This window comes from Camelus ferus, chromosome 29 (genome assembly GCF_009834535.1).
Source record: "Camelus ferus isolate YT-003-E chromosome 29, BCGSAC_Cfer_1.0, whole genome shotgun sequence".
In the NCBI taxonomy this organism is placed as follows: Eukaryota; Metazoa; Chordata; class Mammalia; order Artiodactyla; family Camelidae; genus Camelus; species Camelus ferus.
Genome location: NC_045724.1, coordinates 18,390,937 through 18,414,245, shown reverse-complemented (window position 1 = coordinate 18,414,245; position 23,309 = coordinate 18,390,937). Strand labels below are relative to the sequence as shown.

Sequence of the window (23,309 nt, the reverse complement as noted above, 5' to 3'; positions counted from 1 at the left end):
GGAGGGAAAAAAAAAGCATACATTAGAAAACTTAACAACAGAAAGATCATTAAGTAATTTGATTACAGGTTTTATAAATTAATTTGTAACTTCTATAAGAAGTTGAGAAGAATGCAAATTCAAAAGAAAATTAGGTACTAATAATATTCTGTTGCAGACAAATGTATTAATTTACAGAATATAATTCTATAAAACTATATGTATAAACAACCATAAGGATAGGTACAATTGTGGGTTACTAATTCCCAAAGCATTTTCTTTCCTCAAAGTAGTTTTTTTCTTTTTTGTCAAGTAACTATTTACATTGACCAGCATTAATATTAAGAACAAAATAATAAGCACGCTGTATTCAAATCACAAAAGATAAGGTACATGTTGGTTGAGGAAAAAAGCTCAAGGTACCACCCTTGGGATTATTTCAAGGAGATTATCAGTCCAGGACTATAACTTCTTAACCATCTACATATTTGTTGATATTTTATCAATTTTTCTACCTGTGACTATACAAGGTGCTATAAAACACGTATTCTCAATTTAATGGGAAATTTCCCTTTTGCTGTTTACATCTATAAGAGATGAAGAAAATTAGGTACATTCCATCTGTAACAGAAAAATCTTAAATTTAATGATAGTTTTGGGAATCCAGTTAATTGATTAAATTTGAAATTTTTAAGAAAAGCATTCAAATATAACATTAATAATTAATATTACTGCAACCAACAATTTTTGGGAACTTACTATGTGCCAAGCACTGTTACATTTTACAGGTACTAACATAAGCCTTGTAACAACCCTATGAGGTTTGTACTATCGTATTTCCATTTTAAAGATTAGGAAACTGAGGCACAGAGAGGTTGAATAACTTGCTCAGGGTCTGTATGGCTTCGGTGTGGGGCTAATCTGGTTTCACTAGGTTTTAAAACTAGGTAATCTAACTCCAGATTCTGATTTTTCAACTACCCTACTACACAGGTGTATCATGAATACTAAGCAAAATGTATTAAATTTGGGTACTATGAACAACTTCTAGACTTCTAGATTTTATAGCAATTATTAAGAACTATCATGTATTAAGCACCCTCCATGTACCAGAGGTGACAGTAAGCCCTTTATAAAGTGACTTTGTCAAATCACTTCGTCATTGCACAATTTATGCATTCCTAGTCTGTGCTAAGCACTGTTATTTGGTATTTTGGTCTAGTTCTCTGTGGACCAAAGCTCTTTCCATTTTACCAGTAGGAGCAGAAGGGAGAGAATGTGAAAATATTATCTGGGGGTATTTAAAATACTACTTAGGAGGAGAGTATAGGTCAGTGGTAGACTGAGTGCTTAGCATGCACGAGGTCCTGGGGTCAATCCTCCGTACCGCCATTAAAAAAAAAACCTAATTACCCCCCCCCCAAATGTAATAAAGTTTAAAAAAGTTTTTAAAAAAACAAAAATAAAATAAAATACTACTTAATAAAAGTTCAAAGTCTGATCTTTAAGATCTGCATATGGCTACTAAGCTTGTACAGTTCACCGGTGCACATAATAATAATTTAAATCATTTCTAAAAATATAGTACAGATGAGAGGGAAATGATATATTAACTGTTTCAAATCTTCATAAAAATTTTAAAACAGTATTTTTTAATTTAAAAACATTATGGTTATTGTTAAAGAAGCTGAGATGTTGCTAAAAACCAGGTAAGGTAGAAAAAAGATGTGAGGAAGGGGGAGGTGGCAGTTTTTGTATAAGGTGAATTTCCATTTATAAAATAGTTAGGGAATAGGATATTCCTGTTTAAGAAAAAATATTTTAATTAAGAGTATCAGAGGTAGCATAACATTTTCAAGAGCCTTGTTTTGATAGCACCTGTCAATAAGATAACTAAGTAACTATGTAACCTTGGGAAACAACCCTCACTTCACCAATTAAGTAACTGCAAAGGTCCTTATATTCTAAAACATTGATCAACAATTACGGCTCACATCCCAAAGCCAACCCACCACTTCTTTCCCTACCGCCCATGAATTTAAGAATAGTTTTTACAGCTGAGTACCTGTGACCAATTTGATGATAGGGACACTAACTTTGTAGCCCAATGAAGAATGTTATCCTTGCAAAAAAGAATTTCACTCTTTTCATTAGTAGACCAAGGTAACAAAATTAATACTCAACTGCTACTATTTTGAATTTCAATAATAAAAAAGTCTGCATAAATTTGTTTCTCTTGTTAAGTCCTTACACAATATTGCTGACCTTTCCTTTTGGCCCACAAAGCTCTTTACAGAAAAAGTTTGCTGGCTTTTGCTCTAAAACACTAGGTTCAAAGGATCCTATAGGCTTTATGAACTATTTATTCTGTGATTTCATTATTTTTTAAGTGTCCATATTTAAATTGTCTAATAAAACATACCTAACATAAGCTACACTGAACATATTTCTCTGCCAATTTAGATGGCACTAAAATATTTATATACATCTATCTACCTACCCATCTCTTTATTGTAAATATACAAGGCAAGCACTGTCCAAACTAATCTCAGTAATTTTTTTTTACAAAGCAATAAAAAACACTTTAATTCTCAATGTTTCTAATGTTTGAAGTCAGTTTGCACTAAATATAAACTTCACTATTTTTTTATTTTCCTATACACTTATAACCCACAAAGAGTTTTTAATGTTTTGACAAAATCTTTAAAGGTCAAAGAACAATAACAATTTCTCCCACTGATTATTAACATAGCTTGCATGTTTTCAGCCTGCGGAGTTATCTTTATGGTCCTGCAAAATGCTTATATTTTTACAGTCTTCTTTAAGATCACTTGTATTCATTTTAATATATTTCCTTTCAAAGCCATTCAAGGCCACTTAAACAGAAAGACACTATCACTAAAAAGAAATTGAGATTAAGGGGGGGGGGTATAGCTCAGTCATAGATTACAAGCTTAGCATGTACAAGGTCATGGGTTCGACTCCCAGTAACTCTGTTAAATAAAACAAACAAACTTAGTTTTACCCCCAACTAAAAAAAAATTTTTTTAAGTAATCAAGATTAAAAGGACAAGCAGCAATAGGGGCGAGGTAGAGAGATTAAGTATTTACCAAAATACAAAAAGTAACATTATAAACCCACAGAACCATAAACAAATTGTAAAAAAATTATATATGCATATAATACTACTTTATATTTGTACGGCAACAGAGTTTAAAACACTCTTCTATACATTACCTAGTTGTACCCTTGATTCCTCACTCTGTGGATGAGGAAACTAGATCAGATTGGTTAAATAATGGTTTAAAAGTGATCCAGAAACTAGTTCCTGTAGTCTTAAGAGTATTACACACTACACATGGTGCTATATTTAAGCAACCCTCCATTAACTGATGTGAGTGAACTGAAAAATTCATTCAACAATGAGCTGAGTACATGGAAAGCAGTGGTTCTCAAAGTGTGGTCCCAGGACTGGCAGCATCACCAGGTGCCACACCAAACTTCTGAATCAGAAACTATGAGCATGGAGCCCTACAACCTGTCTTAATAAGATTTCAAGGGGATTCTAATATACAAACAAGTTTAAGAATCATTGCCATGAAGTGGTTAAAAGAAATGAGTGCAAAACAGTCTGGTTTCATCCACTGTGTCCACAACCATTTACTGGACCTGTAAGACTTCTTAAACTGGCGTTTGAATCCATGCTAAAAAGGAATTTCTTTTCAGTTTTTTTTTAACTTATAATAAATGTCTAGTAACAGTCTTTGAGGAAACTATTTCTCTAATGAATCAGGACTTGAAAATAGTTTGCTTCAGGCTGGCCTTCAATAGTAGAATCAAGACATACAACTGACTCTTGGAACAACGCGGGGGTTAAATTATCATCAGCCCTCCATTTCTGCTGTTCCTCTGCATCCCTGATTTAACCAATCACGACTGTGTAGTACTGTAGTGATTACTATTGAAAAATATCCATATATAAGTGGACCCATGCAGTTCAAACCCGTGCTGTTCCAAGGTCAACTATAAACTAATTAATTTCCTATTATTAAAGGAAAAACACCCAGAAGAAAAAAAATATTAAAGATTCAAATTAAGAAGTAGCACACTCAAACCAAAAACTACTTGGTGCTTAATTGTAAAATATTCTCCTGTTAAAGTCAGAATAATCATGACAAGGATGACCACAAATAGCAAAATATTTTTGACACTGTTCGGGAAAACACTAGAGAATGCAAATAGACAATAGTGAATGTGATAAGAAAAGTCATCACTCTTGAGCTGAAATAAGATAAAAATGAGATACTGGATTTGTTTATTTAGTGATATTTAAGCTTTTAAACTATATAGTCATAGCCCTTAAACTTTATTACTGAAATTCTTTCAGGAATTATTTCCTCTATAGCCATTAACTCCACCTATCCCTATTTTTATACAATTTTTTAAATCTTAGAAACATAACCACTGTATTATATATAGAAGGAAAGATTAAAATGAAAGGAAATGCATCATTGTAAACTAGCATAGAAAATACAGATTTTAAAGTATTTTGAAAGAAACGTAAGTTTTATTCCTTTCAAGAACATTAAGTTACTGGAACCAACCTGACACAGTTGATAAGGCACAGGACTTCTCTAATGAACAAGAAAGAATAATTTATTAAAAAAAAAAACCGATCAACTTGCTTAGCAGCTTTCTTTTCCCCCCCGACAGTAAAAATATAAACTTCAAAATAATATTTATATGGATTCAACAAATTCTATTATCTATATACTATGCAAGACTTAGACCATTTTGTCTTACAGTATAGCCTGAAGAGCCAACAGTTTTTACTCAATGCAAACTAAACTGGTAAACTAAGAATAAAGATTAAAAGTCAAATGAAGAGTTTTTAATCATCACATTAGAACTTACACATCCAATGTGTTGTCTCTGTCACAGCAGTGGGAGGTTATGCATCAATTATAATACTGCCAGTATTCAAAAATATTTGTGGAATTCATTGTTTGCAGTTCTTTCCTGCCTGCTTCCTTCTTTTAAATGAATAACCTCACAGAAGGAAAAATCTCTAGAAAGGGAATCAGATTCTAACCACCAATTAACCACAAGTGGCTTGGAGCCAAGTATCAAGAACGGTTATGTGACTACAAAACAAAAGTTCTTAACTTCAGTGCTTCTGTGAACTATGTCAAATTATACAAATTTTGGTCATGCTTCATTTTAAGCGACTGGGATGTTCAAGTGGCAGTATTTAGCAAGCACTAAGGCATATAAACGTGAAGATCAGGAGACAGTGTGGCAGACTGGATTTTCCAAAATGGTCACTATGTTATCTCTCACTCCACATGTCCTTCTGCAAAGTGACCTTGCCACACCCAACCAAAAGAGAGAGCCTAATTAATTCCAAACCCCTAGCCCCTTGAATACAGGCTGGCCTCAGAGACTCATTTTCAACCAATAGAATACAGTGGAAGTCACAACGAACAACTGCCAAGATTAGGTCAGAAAACGCCTACCAGCCCCTGCCGGATTCTCCTGGAATGCCGGGTCTCCAGACACCCACCCTTGGAACCCGAAGGCTGTGATGTGAGAAGCCCAAGCCACATGGAGGCCATATGCAAGTGCTTCAGTCAACAATCCCAGCTGAGCCCAGCTTTCAAGTCATCACAGCCCAGGCGCCAGACATGTGAGCAAGGAAGCCTCCAGAGGTTTCCGGTTCCCAGCCATCCACATCTCCCCCAGTCATTGGAGTCTTCCCAGCTGAGGCTCCAGACGTTGTGAAGCAGCAACATGCCTTTCCTGAATTCCTTGATACAGAGAATTTGTGAGCCAAAGAAAATGGTCACTGAGTTACACTACCAAGTCCTGGGTGGTTCATTACACAGCAATCGATAACTGGAACAAGAAAGGGTGGGTAAGGAGACTTGAGAATAGGGTTTGAAATAACTCCTTGGCAAACAGGAGAGACACCTAACTGAAGGGCATAAAAAAACTGCTAGGAACATGGAAAGTTCTAGCATGTTCTGAGCGTTTAGATAAGGAAATCAGATGGCTAAAAGCTATGGTGCTTAATAAAATGCAGCCAGAATTTGTCCCTTAAACCCTTCTAACATACCTATCAGGCTCCTTAGAATCTGGAGGTCATGTGCAAAATCAGTTTGCAAAATTATGACTAAACCATATACAAACAGTTGATATCTATTGAAGTACAAAGTAATTTAAAACAAAATACCAATTTAAGTTTCTTTTTTAGCACCCAGAAAACAGTCAAAAAGATAACTTTTCCTTATGCTACGACCATCACTGCCTCTACGTCCCATCCTATTTAGTAGAAGCAAAAAGATGCAATGGGAACATTCAGCTGGGATCAACTAGGAGTTGCTTGTACAATGAATATTCACTAATATGAATTAACAGATGTTCACAGGTACTAAAATGATGATTGCAGAACTGATAAAAGTACGTAAATTCTGATATTCTCAAAAAAACTTCTAAAAATTCTGGAAAAGGAAGGTGCAACGCACAGTAACGTGTGCTTTGACACCAGAGTGAAGGCTAAATGAATATTTCATATCATAAGATTTTACTTACTGCCTTGTTTTACAGTAAAAACTGTCACAGCCACTAATGCAATACTTAGTATTCTTTCATGCAACTTAGAAACTTTACTAACCATGTATTTGTAACCATTTTTCCCTGAGCTAAGCTAAATTCTACCTTATAGCATTCCATAAAAGGAAACAAGTACCATAAACCAAATTACAGAAAGTTTCCCTTAAGTGAATGCATTTTATATGTACTTTTAGTAGAATCCATTACTTCCAAAATTACTGGCAAACATAATGCTGATTCTTTTACCAAACTGAAAAAAAAAAAAAAAAACCTACATACACAAGCATGTATGATGTAAGAAGCTGAGCAGTCCTTTAGATTTCCAAATTTCCTGCTGAATTTCAAATAAATGTTATCTTATTATTGTCAGGGCTATACTGGCTTGGGTATTTTATGAAATATGAAAGGGAGAATAGATTTTCATTCAAAAGCCAATATTCCTGCCCTCCCTGACAGAAGCCAGAAGACCCCCAATTTGATAATATGGTCTTAGAGGATGTGTCAAAAAGGAATGCAAAATTATGACTGCAATCATTCTATTACAATTGTCCTCAATGGTCTGCATACCAGTAAAATTTCAGAATAAAGGTGAAAAGTGAAGTTTCCACCATAATACAGCAAAAGCCAACTAAAGGGGAGTGACTGGATTCAAATGAAAACTAGACACACGAATAGCATTTAGCTTACAAATAACTCAAACCTAGAATTTTCAAGTTTAATTTGACATTTAAAAAGACGTTTAACTACTTTTAACAGAAAGGCCCCGTACAACTTTTAGACCCTGATCTCTGGCCAAAGATAACGTGTACAGTACTCCTCCCTTATCCACGGTTTCACTTTAGCCACAGTCAAATGCAGCCTGAAAATATTAAATGGAAAATTTGAGAAATAAATGATCCTAAGTTCTAAGTTGCATGACTTTCTGAGTAGTGTGATGGAATCTTGTGCCATCCCACACCATCTTGCTCTGTCCCACTCAGGACATGAACCATCCCTCCAGTGTATCCTGCCCTTAGTCACTCAGTAGCCCTCCCATTATCAGGATGAACTGTCATAGACAGTATCGCAGTGCTCTGTTCAAGCAACCCTCATTTTACTACCAGTAAATGCCCAAGAGTGCAAGAGTAGTGACGCTGGCAATTTGGACATGCTAAAGAGAAGTTTTTTTTTAAGTGAAAGGTGTAAGTTCCTGACTTAATAAGGAAAGAAAAAAAAAAGAATGCTGTGGTTGCTAAGATCTATGGTAAAATGAATCTACTCAAACTGTGAAGAAAGAAAAAGAAATTCGTGCTAATTTTGCTGTTGCACCTCAAACTGCAAAAGTTACAGCCACAGTGTGTTAAATGCTTAGTTAAGATGGAAAATGTATTTGAGAGAGAGATCATATTTACATAATCTTATTACCTTATATTGTTTTAACTGTTCTATTTTATTATTAATTATTGTTGTTAATCTCTTACTATGCCTAATTTATAAATTAAACTGTATCATAGGTATGTTGCATCGGTAAAAACATAGCAGGCAGAGGGCTCAGTAGTACCCACCGTTTCAGGTATCCACTGGAGATCTCGGAACATGTGACCTGAAGATATGAGTTACTACTGTAAATTAAGTTCTCTAGTGCACTTAATTTTTCCATGATAAATAACTTAAAACTAGGAATAAAAAATTGCAACGGGCTGAAACGGCTCCTTCAATGTGTGGTAGGTACATCAACGATATTGAGATCCATGAGAAATGTCTTCTAAGATAATGACAGTTGTTGATTAGCTCACCAAAATCACATGAAAAGGAACAACTCTAATAAACAGCAAAACACCTTCTATTTGTGTAGCATTTTACAATTAAGAGCAGTTTACATATTAACTCTTAGAACAAGAGGCAGTATTACCAACATGCCTACTTTACAGATTAAAAAACCTGAAGTGACTTACTCAAGCTGACAAGAGTATGGAATGATTTAAGTGTGATTTTGGGAAGAAACAAGCCTAAATCAAATGGCTGAATTTCAATGACTTATTAATTAAAAATAATATTAATTTTAGAATGATGTTACTGTAGTTTTCCAATGTCCCCATAAAAGTTCTAAAAAACAAGAAGCCACTGTGCTGCCTATTAATTCAGAAACAGAAAAAAATCCTGCTATTTTGAAAACCAAAACTAGAAACATGATTTGAATAATAAATATTTCAAATCAATAATTTTCTTTCCATTCCAGACTATGTATAAAATATTTTTAATAAAATACAAAATAAAGACCTTAATAGCATTCAGATCAAGTCCCTGCCTAATGATACTAAAGAAATAAATATAGGTAAGCCAAACATAAAGAAAACTCACTAAGTGAAAAGAAAACATTTAGAGAAATTATGAATTATGAAAATGATCCTTTAATGGAACTTAATATTTGGACAGAAAAGAATGCAGGGGCTGTTCACTATCAACAACTTACAGTGACTACACTGAAAATCAACAAGAACAGTTATTGTTCTCAGTGTTCACACCCCTACTGGTACATAAACAACCAGACATTTCATAGATTCTGCTCAATGTCAGATATGCAGAAGCAGCAGCTATGGGATCATGGAAAGAATAATGCACTGTAAGTCAGGGCATTGGGTTCTATTTCACACTTAGCTGTACAAGTGACATACAGTAGAGAGAAATGAGTTAGAGGCCCTGAAAGACTGAGAGTCAAACCCCAGGTCTGCCATCATCTACCTTTCTACACCTCAGTTTACAAATTTTTCAAACAGGGATGGTAATATTTAGTTGTCTGTCTCATAAGAACATTAGGAGCATCAAAGAGGTGTTTACAGTGCTTTGTTTCGGGCTGAGTTTTTTTTTTTTTTTTTTTTTTTTTTTGAGAAAAGTTTTAAATGTGAAAAAGTACAAACAACAATATGATAAATATCCAGTAAGCAACCACTTCCAAGCTTGATTTTATGAAAGCATTTCACAAATGTATACAAGCATACCTCAGAGATCTTGCGGGTCATTATAAAGTCACATGAATCTTTGGCTTCCTCACGTATCTAAAAATTATGTTTATACTACATTGTAATCTATTAAGTGTGCAATAGCATTATGCTTAAAAAAACCATGTTCATACCCTTATTAAAAAACACTTGCTAAAAAAAAAATGCTATCAGTCATCAGAACCTTCACCTGGTGGAGGGTCTTGCCTCGATGTTATGGCTGCTGACTGATCAGGGTGGTGGTTGCTGCAGGGTGGGGTGGCTATGGCAACTTCTTAAAATAAGGTAACAATGAAGTGTGCCACGTTGATTGACTCTTCCTTTCAGGAATAATTTCTCAGTGGCATGCAATGCTGTTTCACAGTATTTCACTTATAGAAGAACTTTCAAAATTGGAGCCAATCCTCTCAAACCTTACCACTGCTTTATCAACAAAGTTTGTATTAAAATATATATCATTTGTTGTCCTTCCAACAATCTTCATAGCATCTTCACTCGGAACAGGTTCCATCTCAAGAAACTACTTTCTTTGCTCATCCCTAAGCAGCGGCTCCTCATCTGTTAAAGCTCTATCATGGGATTGCAGCAATTCAGTCACATCTTCAGGCTCCACTTCTAATTCTAGTTCTCTTGCTGTTTCCAGCACATCTGTAGCTACTTTATCTCCTGAAGCCTTGAACCCCTCAAAAGTCATCCATGAGGGTTGGAATCAACTTCTTTCCAATCTCCTGTTAATGGTGATATTTTGATCTCTTCCCATGAATCATGAATGTTCTTAATGGCATCTAGAATGGTGAATCCCTTCCAGAAGGTTTTCACTTACTTTGCCCAGATCCATCAGAGGATGGCAGGTACTACTATGGCAGGTATAGCCTCACAGAATGTATTTCTTTAGTAATAAGACTCAGAAGTGGAAATTACTTCTTGATTTGTGGGCTGCAGAACGGATGCTGTGTTATTAACAGACATGAAAACAACATTAATCTCACTGTACATCTCCATCAGAGCTCCTGGGTGACCAGGTACACTGTCAATGAGCAGTAATATCTTGAAAGGCATCTATTTTTCCCTGAGAAGCAGGTCTCAACAGTAGGCTTAAAATATTCGGCAAACCGTGCTGTAAACAGATGTGCTGTCATCTAGGCTTTGTCGCTACACTTACAGAGCACAGGCAGATTAGATTCATCGTGATTCTTAAGGGTCCTAGGATTTTGAGAATGGTAAATAAGCACTGGCTTCACCTTACAAGTCACCAGCTGCAGGAGCCCCTAACAAGAGGGCCAGCCTGTCCTTTGAAGCTTTGAAACCAGGCACTGACCTCTCCTCTCTAGTTATCAAAGTCCTAGCTGGCATCTTTTTCCAATATAAGGCCGTTACATCTACATTTTAGTGTAACCACCGTCATTCACAATCTGAGCTAGATCCTCTGGATGACTTGCTGCAGCTTCTACAGCAACACTTACTGCTTCACCTTGCACTTTTATATCATGGAGACAGCTTCTTTTCTTAAACCTCGTGAACCAACATTTGCTAACTTCAAACTTTTCTTCTGCGGCTTTCTCACCTCTCTCCGCCTTCAAAGAACTGAAAAAAGTTAGCACCCTGCTCTAGATTAGGCTCTGGCATAAGGGAATGTGGTGGCTGGTTTGATCTTCTATTCAGACCACTAAAATCTCCACATCAGCAATAAGGCTGTTTTGCTTTCCTGTCATTTGAGTTCACTGGAGTAGCACTTTTAATTTCCTTCAACTTTTCCTTTGCATTCACAACTTGGCTAACTGTTTGGTACAAAGGCATAGCTTACAGTCTATCTCAGCTTTCAACATGCCTTCCTCACTAAACTTAATCATTTCTGTGAATTTAAAGTGAGAGACATATGACTCTTCCTTTCACTTGAACACACAGAGGCCATTATAGGGATATTAACTGGCCTAATTTTAATAGGGAGGCCAGAGGAGAGGGAGAGACCAGAGAACGGCCAACTGGTGGAGCAGCTGAACACACACACACACACACACACACACACACACACACACATTATTAAGTTTGCTGTTTAATATGGGTATGATTCTTGGTGCCCCAAAACAATCACAAGAGTAACATCAAAGATCACTAATCAGAGATCACCACAACAAATACAATAATAATGAAGAAGTCTGAAATATTGCGAGAATTACCAAAATGTGACACAGTGACACGAAGTGAGCAAATGCTTTCGGAAAAATGGCACTGGTAGACTTGCTCAAAGCAGGGTTACCACAAACCTTCAATCTGTAGAAAATGCAATGTCTGCAAAGCACAATAAAGCAAACAGCAATAAAACAAGGTATCCCTGTATAATCTATTTAAGAAAATGGCCCTTCAGTTTTATGCACCAATGCATTTTTTGGTTCTTGTCACATGCTGCATGAAATAACAACACCTAATGTCTACTGAGCAGTTACCAAGTGCCAGGTTCCACTGCAAGTGCTTTAAAATACCTTAAGTCCTCCAGTAACTCTGAGACAGATGCTCTTATTGTTCTGACTGTATGCGTGAGAAAACTGACAGATACCTAAGTGGCACACCCGAGGTCACACAGTGATAGGGCCAATGCTACTAAAACTGTATTACCACACTGATAGCAGATAATAAATAACTGTTGAATAAATAAAAGAATGATCATAAAATTGAGTTAGAGGAAATAAGTTACACATGAAACAAAAAAATTCAAGCTACTTCCAGGCCACTGATATGGATAAAGGACAATCTACAGACCTTAAGAAAAATTTCTAAAATTCAGAAACAGGTCTATGACAAATATCCTTCAACAATGCAGGGATTAATTTGTTTATAACTTACAGTCAGCCCTCTGTATCTGCAGTTCCTCTGTGTCCACTGATTCAACCAACCATGGACCGTGTAGTACTGTAATATTTACTATTGAAAAATATGCATGTGTAAGTGGACCGGTGCAAACCTATGTTGTTCAAGGGTCAATTGTAATTTGCTTCACACGGAGAAAATGAGCTGCCATGTTCCTAGGCAACGGCTAACCTCTTTTATTAGGTAAGTGACTCACCTTCTCAGACCAGCCTTGAAAAGTAGTATACACCATATTTAAATTTGTGCCTCAAAAAAACCCCAAAATTATATATCTATATCAAAAGCTCAATAGTCCAAACTGCAAATTTTTAAGTCCATTAATGCCATGATCTTTCTACTTTTTAAAATAACTAAGCACTAAGTTTCAAAGGACAAGAGACCAAGAGAGTAGGAAGTAGTAAGTAACAGATAATCAGGAAAGTCCTCAAAAGAAGGTGGTATTTACGCTAAACCTTGAAGGACAAGAATTTAGGGAGATATAAGGTAGTGAAAAAGAAAGGAATGACAAAGAGCAAGCAAGAGAAGAGCTGAATGCTCACAGGGTATCATTAAGTCAGTAAAGACATATAGCCCTCAATAAATGAGGACAAACAACCCAATCAAAAAATGGAGCAAAAGATTTGAACAGGTAATACCAAATAAAATACATGAATGGTTAATGCTAATAGACACATAAAAAGATGCTTAACATCATTAGTCAAAGGAAATGCAACTCAAAAACACAATGAGATGCCATTTCATAGCACTACAATGACTATTCTGTGTTCTAGAGATACACAATAACAGATGTTGGTAAGGATAGGGAGAAATGGGAACCCTCAACATTGCTAGAGGGAAATGCTGCAGCCACTTTGGAAAACAGCTGGCAATTTCTTAAAAGGTTAAACATAAGTTTGCCATATAACCTAGTAATTGCAGTTTTAGGCACCTATCCAGAAGAAATCAAAATATACATCCATATAAAGACTTGCACATAAATCTACAGGATTATTCATAATCACCATAGAATAGAAATAATCTAAATGTTCACCAACAAGTAAATCAATAAACAGAATATCAAGTCCATACAACAGAATGCTATTCAGCAATAAAAAGGAACTAAATACAGACACATGGTAGAACATGGACAAAACTTAAAAACATACTAAGAAAAAAAGTCATATACAGAAGATTATATACTGTATGATTCAGTTTACATGAAATATCCTGAAAAGGCAAATCTAGAGACAGAAAGTAGGTAAGGGAAGGCATGGGGATTAACAGTTAATGGACATGAGGAATTTTATGAAAGTGATAGAAATGTTCTGAAACTGATTTATGATGATGGTTGCACAACACAGTAAATTTACTAAAAGAAAAAAACACTATTGAGTTGTACACTTAAAATGGGTGAACTATATATGTAATATATGTCTCAAAAAAGTTATATTAAAAAAGATATATAAGGATCTGTAACAGTTGAGAACAAATGATATTTTATGTATATTCTATAACTGAGTGGCTCAGCTAAAGCAACTTGGCTAAAGTGTAGGTTGTCTGCCAGCAAAGGCAAAAAAAAAAAAAAAAAAAAAAAAAGCCCCTACAACTCCAAAATGGTGCTATGCATGCTCCAGTCAATATTAGGAGGCAAATTTTTGTTATCCAAAAATTATTTTCTCCAAAAAAAAAAAGTCATCTTATTCTTGAGTCCTTTTTAAGTCTTCCATTTCGCAGTGTACTCTTTCATTCTATCAGCTTCTAGAAACTTTTTATTATGAAAAATTCCAAACACATTCAACAGTAGAGAAAAAAATTATATAATGAACCCTCATTTCCCATTAACCACCTTCAGTAATTACCTTGTTTCATTTATACCCTCCATCCACCTCATGCTCCCCCACCAATGAATTCAATTAAAGCAAACTCCAGACATATCATTTAACTTATAAATATTTCAGTATGAAGTTAACTTTTAAATTTCTTTTAAAAAATAATTACAAAAGTAACCATGATCAGTTCAGAAAATGGAAAATATAGAAATATGTAAAGGAGAAAAAAACCACCATCAATAATCCCACAATATAAAAATAAATCCAGCTAATACTATAACATACAGTATTTTTAGGGTAAACTTTTAATTAAAATATAATACACGTGGTAGAAGGCATACAAGTTACGTGCTCAGTTCGATAGATTTTCTTTTGCAAATATACCTGTGTAACTGTCACTTCACTCTGAAAAACCAAATGGCTTAAGCAACTATTTTAATACTATGTAGATACTTACAGGTTTTCTACATAAATTATATATACATCTCTTCGTCAACCACAATGTAAGGGAGAAGAACTTAACATTTAGTGACTATATATACTGTCTCATTTAACTCTATAAAAACCCTATGAAATAGGCATTACAGATGAAGAAAAGAGACCCAGAGACTTGATAACATTGTCTCAGATCTAATAAATAAAAGAATTCAGATTAGAACTTAAAACAGCCTATCAGGGGTTTTTCTACCATACCACGGCATCTACCTAAACACTACAAAGAAAACAAAAAGAGAACACTGGTCCTTCTCTCTTATTCTAAGACTGCTTGTTCTTTCTGCTTCTTATACAACACTAAAGGCCCCCATAGACAATTTAAACAGTAATGTAATTTTTATAAGAGTAGCATAAGTAAAAGAAGTACAATGTGTGCAATATTGCAGAAAGCCTAAGGAGGTCACCAAAGTGAAAAAAGAAGTCTAACAATCAAACAACTCAAATTTTTTTTAAGATGTTATCTGTTTATTAGCAACTTCTACTAACAAGTTTTCTTTATCTTTCTAAAACTAATATTAAAAGATGCAAATATATGGATTCTGACCTTACACCATTACACAATAATTAACTCACAATGGATTAAAGACTTAAATGTAAAAGCTTAAAACTCTTAGAAGAAAATATAAAGGAAAAGTTTTATGACACTGGATTTGGCAGTGATTTAATGGCTATGACACCAAAAGCACAGGAAACAAAAGGAAAAATAAATTAGACTACATCAAAATTTAAAAATGTGCATCAAAGGATGTAATCAACAGAGTGAAAGGCAATTTAAGGAATGGGAGAAAATATTTGTACGTCATATATCTGATAAGGAGTTAACATACACAGAATATATAAGGAACTCCTATAACTCAACAACAAAAAAAACAATTTGATTTCAAATTGGGCAAAGGACTTGAGCAGACATTTCTCCAAAGAAGACAAATGGCCAACGAACATATAGAAAGATGCTCAATATCACTAACCATCAGGGAAATGCAAATCAAAACCACAATGAGCTACTCTTCATAGCCATTAGAATGGCTACTGTCAAAAAACAAAACAAAATAGCAAATGGTGAGGATGTGGAGAAACTGGACCCCTTGTGCACTGTTTGGGGGAATATAAAATGATACAGCTGCTATTGAAAATACTACAAAAAATTTGTAAATATAATATGATCTATTGATTCCACTCCTGAGTACGTACTTAAAAGAAAGAAAAGCAACCTCAAATATTTGTACACCCATATTCATAGCATTATGCACAACAGCCAAAAAATGGAATCAACCCAAGTTTCCATTAACAGATGAATGGATAAATAAAATGTGGTACATACAGTTGACCCTTGGACAATGTAGGGGTTAAAGGCACCAACCCTCAGTGTAGTGGAAAATCTGCAACTTATAGTCAGACCTTTTTATACACAATTCTTCTGCATCTATGATTCCTCCACTTCTGCGATTCAACATTTACAGATTCAACCAACTGTGAACTGTGTAGCACTGCAGTATTGACTACTGAAAAAAATCCACATATAAATGGACCTAAACAGAGCTAGCTAAGGTTTCTACAAGTCATTCAAATTAGTAAAACGTTGACATCAGTATACTTTGACAAGTTACACATGGATAATGTAATATGAAGCACAACCACTAAAAAAATCAAATACAGAGATACACTCAAAACTCTAAAGAAAAACCAAAATAGAATTCTAAAAAACTGTTCAAGTAACCCATAAGAAGGCAGGAAAAGTAACACTAACACACTGGAGAAATAACAGAAAACAAAAGTAAAAGGCAGAATTAAGCTCTAACATAACAATATGACATTAAATGTAATGTTTGGCAGATCAGATTTTAAAAATGTGAACTAATCATGCTATCTACATCAAATTTAATGTAATAATCAAATATAACTTCAAAAATAGTGACAGAAGCACAATGGAAGTAAATGAATAAAAAAGATATACCACAAACAATCAAAAGAAAGCAGGAACAGTCATATCAATATCAAAGTTGCACAAAGAAAATGACCAGAAACAAAGGACATTACATAATGATAAAAAGGTCAATGCCAAAGAACACATAGCAATCCTACATGTGCATGCAACAAAAAAAGAGCTTCAAAACACACAAAGCAGAAAAGAATACAACTCAAAGAAGAAACAAACATATCGATAATTCTAGCTGAAGACTTCATCACCCCTCTCACAATTAATAAAACCAGAAAACATAAACTTCCCCAAAGATATAGAAGTAAACAACACCATCAAGCAACAGGATCTAAATGTATAAAGACACTCCATTCAATAACAGAAGAACACACATTCTTTTCAAATGCCCATGAATATTCACCAAGCTAGCCTGTATCCTAGGCCAATGAAATAAACTTCAACAAGTTTAAAAGAACTGAAATCATACAGAATGTATTCTCTGGCCACAATGGAATAAAACTAGAAATCAAGGAGTGTAATAGCAAAATTTTCAAACACCTGGAAATTAAATAATATTCTAAACAACCCAGAGATCAAGAGGAAGTCCTGAGTGAAATTTAAAAAATAAAAAAATATAAAACTACACGGAACAAATTTTGTGGGACACAGATAAAATGTGCTAAGAGGGAGATTTACAGCAGTGAATGCTTGTATTAGAAAAGATCAAGTGGGATTTATTCCTAAGGTGCAAGGATAGTTCAGCATATACAAATCAATGAGTAAGATACATCACATTAACAAAATGAAGGATAAAAACCATATATTTCAATATACGCAGAAAAAACATTTGATAACATTCAACATCCTTTCATGATAAAAACTCTCCAAAAAATTGGGTATAGAAATAATGTACCTCAACATAATAAAGACCATATATAACAAGCCTACAACTAACATCATACTCAATGGTTAAAAGTTGAAAGCTTTACCTATAAGCTCAGTAACAAGATAAGGATGCCCTCTCTTGCCAACTCCATTCAACACAGTACTGAACATTCTAGCCAGAATTATTAGGCAAGAAAAAGAAATAAAAGGCATCTAAAATGGAAAAGAAGTAAAACTGTCTCTGTTTGCTCTTAAAGAGACTCCACCCGAGACTGCACCCAAGAACTGCTAGAATAAAAGAATTCAGTAAAGTTGCAAGATACAAAATCAATATACAGAAATTAGTTGTGCTTCTATACATTAACAATGAACTATCAGAAAATTTTCTAAGAAACCAACCTCATTTATAATGACATCAAAAAGTAAAATATTTAGGAATAAATTTAACTAAGGAGGTGAAAGATCTGTACACTGAAAACTGTAAGACATTGATGGAAAAAACCACAGAAGACACAAACCAACAGAAATATATTCCATGTTCATGGATTGGAAGAATTAAATAGTGTTAAAATGTCCATACCACCCAAAGCAATCCACAGATTCAATGCAATGCCTATCAAAATTCCAATCGCATTTTTCACAGAAATAGAAAAGACAATCCTGAAATTTAAATGGAACCAAAAAGACCCTGAATAGTCAAAGCAATTTTGAGAAAGAAGAACAAAGCTGGAGTCATCATACTTCTTGATCTCAAACCATATTATAAAGCTATAGTAATCCAAAGCAGTCTGCTATTAGCAAACAACAAACAGATCAAAGAAGCAGATTTGAGAGGCCAGAAATAAACCCATGCATAAACCACAGCAATTAATCTTTGACGAAGAATCCAAGAATATGCAGTGAAGGAAGGATAGTCTCTTCAAGAAATTTGTGTTGAAAAAACTTAAGAGTCATATTCAGAAGAATGAAACTGAACCCCTATCTTACACTATACACAAAAATCAACTCAAAATAAAAATGGATTAAAGATGGAATGTAGACATGAAACTGTCAAACTCCTGGAAGAAAACATAGAGGGTAAGCTTCTTAACATTGGTCTTGTCAATGATTTTTTTTTAATTTGACATCAAAAGCAAAGGCAACAAAAGAAAAAATAAACAAGTGGGACTACAGCTTACTAAGAAGCTTCTGCACAGTAAAGGAAACCACCAATAAAATGAAGGCAATCTATGGAATGGGAGAAAATATTTGCAAACCACATATCTGATAAGGTGTTAATATCCAAAATATACAAGGAACTCATACAACTCAATAGCAAAAAAAAAAAAAAAAAAATCTGATTTAAAAATGGACAAAAGACCTAAATAGACATTTTTCCAAAGATGACACACAAATGGCCTACAGGTACATGAAAAGGTGCGTAACATCACTAATCAGTAGGGAAATGCACATCAAAACCACAATGAAATATCACCTCATACCTATTAGGATGCCTATTATCAAAAAAATAACTGATAACAAATGCTGGCAAGGATGTGGACAAAAGGGAACCTTGGTGTACTGTAGGTGGGAATATAAACTGGTACAGTCACTATGGAAAACTGTACAATGGTTCCTCAAGAAATTAAGAACAGAACTACCATATGATCCAGAAATTCTACTTATGCATATACATCCAAAGTAAACAAAATAATTATCTCAAAGAGATAGCTGTACTCCATATTATTTACAATAGCCAAGATTTAGAAACAACCTAAGTGTCCACCACAGATGAATGGATAACGATGTGGTACATAAATACAATAGGAATTTTTCAGCCTCACGACAACATGGATGAAGCTGAAGGGCACTGTGCTAAGTAAAATAAACCAGAGAGAGAAAGACAAATATTGCATGTTATCACTTATATATGTGGAATCTAAAAAAAAATTAAACTCACAGAAACAGACAATAGAATGGTGGTTGCTGGGGGCTGGGGTTGAGGAAAATCTGGAGGTGATGTTGGTGAAAGGGTACAAGCTTTCAGTTATAAGATGAATAAAGTATGAAGACCTAACATATAACGTGGTCACTATAGCTGATAACACTGTATTGTGTAACAGAAATTTGCCAAGAGAATAGAACTTAAGTGTTCTTGCCAATTTCAGCACTTTTTTTTTTTTAAAAGAGAGAGAAAAGTTCTCAAATCTAGACTCCCACCTTAAGAAAACAGAAGAGGCCGAATACACCTAAAGCAAACAGGTAAAATAAGATGTGAGAAGAAATCAATGAAACTGAAAACAGAAAAATAGAAAAAAATGATTGAAAAAAAGCTAGTTCTTTGAAAAAAATTTTTAAATTAACGAACTTCCAGCAAGATTGGTAAGACACAAATCACCAATATCTGAAATAAGAGGTATGACTACAAACACAAGTCATTAAAGAGATTAACACAAAAAACTCTATACGCATAAATTTGACAACTGAGGTGAAATGAACCAATTTTGCAAAAAAAGTACAAACTACCACAATTCACCCAATATGAAATAATTTAACTAGTTCTACAACTATTAAAGACATTAAATTCCTGGTTTAAACCAGAAATGAAATCTCCAGGACCAGGTGGTTTCACTGGAGAATTCTACCACATGTTTACAGAAAAACTTAACACCAATTCTATACAATCTCTTTCAGAAAATGGAGGAGGATAGAACACTTTTCAACTCATTTCCTGATGACAAAACTAGACTGTTGTTTAATCAAGAATTTGGTTGGTCTTTGTCCCTGGCACTGGGAGGGAGCCTCCAAACCCCTGAAATTTCCCAGTTAAAGGAGCATTTTTTTTAACTCATGGTGAGCCTCAAGGACAGTTTCAGGATAGGAGCTAGCCAGGCTGGAAAGACCAACTATGTGGCTTTGAGGCACATGATCTCAGCCTGACCTCCAGGGAGGGGAGGAGGGATCACAGATTGGGTTCAATCATGTAGCCAGTGATTTAATCAATCAGCCCTACATAGTGAAAACCCCAACAAAAACTCTGGACACCCAAAACTGGGGTGAGTTTCCCTGGTTGGTGATACACACTCATGTGGCAGAAAGGCGGTGCATCCTGAGAAAGCCTTGCATTTGGGGCTCTCCCAGATCTTGCCCTTGGGTCTCTTAGATGGTCCTGATTTGTACCCTTCATAATAAAAATATAATCCTAAGTACAGCACTGTTCTGAGTTCTGTGAGTTGTTCCAACAAAACTGCGGGGATAGTGGGAACCCTCAATTTGTAGCCAGTTGGCTAGAAGTGTGAGTGGCCTGGAAACTCTGAACCCTGGGGCTGGTGTCTGAAGCAAGGAGTTTTGGGTAGGCTGGAGAACTGTGTCCCTAACCTGTCAAATCTGACCTGACCCCAAGTAGCTAGTGTCAAATTACACTGCACAAAGTACAGAAAAAGAAAATACAGACCAAGATCACTCATGAATAAAGATATAAAAATCCTCAACAAAATATATCAAATAGAATCTAGCAATCTATAGAAAGAATTATACATCATGACCAAAATGAGATTTATTACAAGGATCCAAGGCTAATTTAGTATTAAAAAAAATCAACCACTGTAATCTACCATGTAAACAGGCAAAAGAAAAATCACATGATCATATCAACTGATTTAGAAAAAGCATCTAACAATATTCAACATCCATTCATGATAAACACTCCCAGCAACCTAGCAACAGAAAGGAATTTCCTCAACTTTTAAGAGTAGCTACAAAAAACCTACAGCTAAGACCAAATTTAATCGTAAAAAATGGAATGCTTTCCCCCAAGATCTGGAACAAGGTAAGAAAGGCTATTATTACCATTTCTATTTAACTTCGTACTGAACGTCCCAGTCAGGCCAATAGGCAAGAAAAAGAAATAAAAGTCATGCAGATTGCAAAGAAAGAGAGATAACTGTTCTTATTCACAAATGACGTACCTAAGTAAAATTTCAAGAAATCTAGAAGAAAAACACTTAGTATTTAAATCCATTTATTTTGCAAGGTCTTAACACACAGAAATAAATCAAATTTTTATATACCAGCAATAAACTGGAAACCAAAACTTAAAAAAAAAATACTATTTTTAATAGCTCCCCTCAAAGTGAAATTCTTGAGTATAAACCTAACAAAGCACGTACAGGATGTATACTGAAGGAAATCAAAGTACTAAAGAATAGGAGAGACATATAACATGCATTGACTGGAAGACTCAAAACAGTAAAGATATCAATTCTCTCCAAACTGATCTACATATTTAACCTATTGCCAATCACAATCCTGCAGAATTTTCTGTATATAGATACGGGGATTCTTAAATATAGAAGGAAAAGCAATGCAACTAGACTAGACAAAGCAATTCTGATAAAGAATAAAGTGGGAAGAAACAGTATCTGATTTTAAGACTTCAAAGTTACAATTACCAAAACGATGGACCTGGAGATTGTCATTCTAAGTGAAGTTAAGGCAGAAAGAGAAAGAAAAAAATACCATATGCTATCACTTATATGTGGAATCTTAAAAAGAAAAAATGCATAGAAAAATACACATGCATCTGCCTGACTTCTTAAGCAGAACACAGAATAAAGAGATCTTTTGCATGATGGACTCAAGATTGCCATTATGAACACAAAGTATAGAAACAGCCTCAAGATTCACAGAAATGTACTGAACAACATTTTCATATAGTGCTGTGCGTTGATGGTTTTGTTATACACGTTACCCTTTCTTTTCTTAGCAGTGCCTTTCTTTCTACGGATGTGCTCCGTTCCCATTTTGTAATTTGCTACTTGTGAACAGTTTTGTGACTAAGGGTGCAGTTCATTAAGCCAAAGGCGTTCATATTCCAAATCTTCCAAACACAACTCTAACAAGTTCTTCCTTTACAAAATACAAATAATAGCATCTAAGCACATAGGGTTTTCATGACTGAGATAAAGCAAACGAAGTATTTAATTGGCACAGAACTTGACATACAGTAAACATTCAATAAATGTTAGCTACTTCTTTTCCTATTACTGTCTTAAAAATTAAATAGCTCAATTTTTTGAAGAATACATCTGTTCATGTGTATGTACATGTATGTAGAATAAAGTCTAGAAAAAATACCTCAAAAAGCTAACTGTTTCAACGAAATAACAGTTCCTATCAACTAGGATGGCTAAAATCAAAAAGACAGACAGTAAGAAGTGCTGTCAAGGATGTATGCAGCCACTTTGGAAAACAAACTTAGTTTCTTAAAAAGTTAAACAAAGTTTTCATATGATCCAGCAATTCCACTCCTAGGTAGCAATAATAAATAAAAAATTAGGACTGCATAAAGACTTTTACACAAATATTCACAGCAGCATTATTCACTAAACTCAAATGCCCATCAACTGTGAACAGATAAACAAAATGTGGTATATCCACAGTATAGAATACTATTCAGCAGTAAAAAGACATAAAACATTGATACATGCCACAACATGATTGAACCTCAAAACATTATGCTGAGTGAAAGACACAGAAGAGCACATATATATGACTGATAGTCATATGAAATGTCCAGAAAAGGCAGACACAGAAAGCAGAATAGTGGATGCCTGGAGCTGGGGATGGCAACAGGGATTAACTGTAAATGGGCACTAGGGTTCTTACTGGGGTGATGGAAATGTTCTACAACTGGATTATGGTGATGCTGCAAAACATAATGAAATTTACTAAAGATCATTACATTTAAAATGGGCATACTTTATAGACTGTAGATTTTAATCTCCATG

The 23,309-nt window shown here is 34.7% G+C and overlaps 1 protein-coding gene and 1 long non-coding RNA gene across 3 annotated transcripts in view; both read right to left on the bottom strand.

Annotated features, from left to right (window-relative positions):
* On the bottom strand, positions 1-23,065 carry LOC116660443. Its single transcript, XR_004315965.1, has 3 exons — positions 23,055-23,065; positions 22,688-22,692; positions 1-1,165 (listed from the first exon to the last, which is right to left on the bottom strand). It is a non-coding gene; the product is annotated as an uncharacterized LOC116660443 (long non-coding RNA).
* Positions 1-23,309, bottom strand: part of ARFGEF1 (ADP ribosylation factor guanine nucleotide exchange factor 1) — a 98,463-nt gene that overhangs the window by 67,103 nt on the left and 8,051 nt on the right. The window lies entirely within an intron of this gene.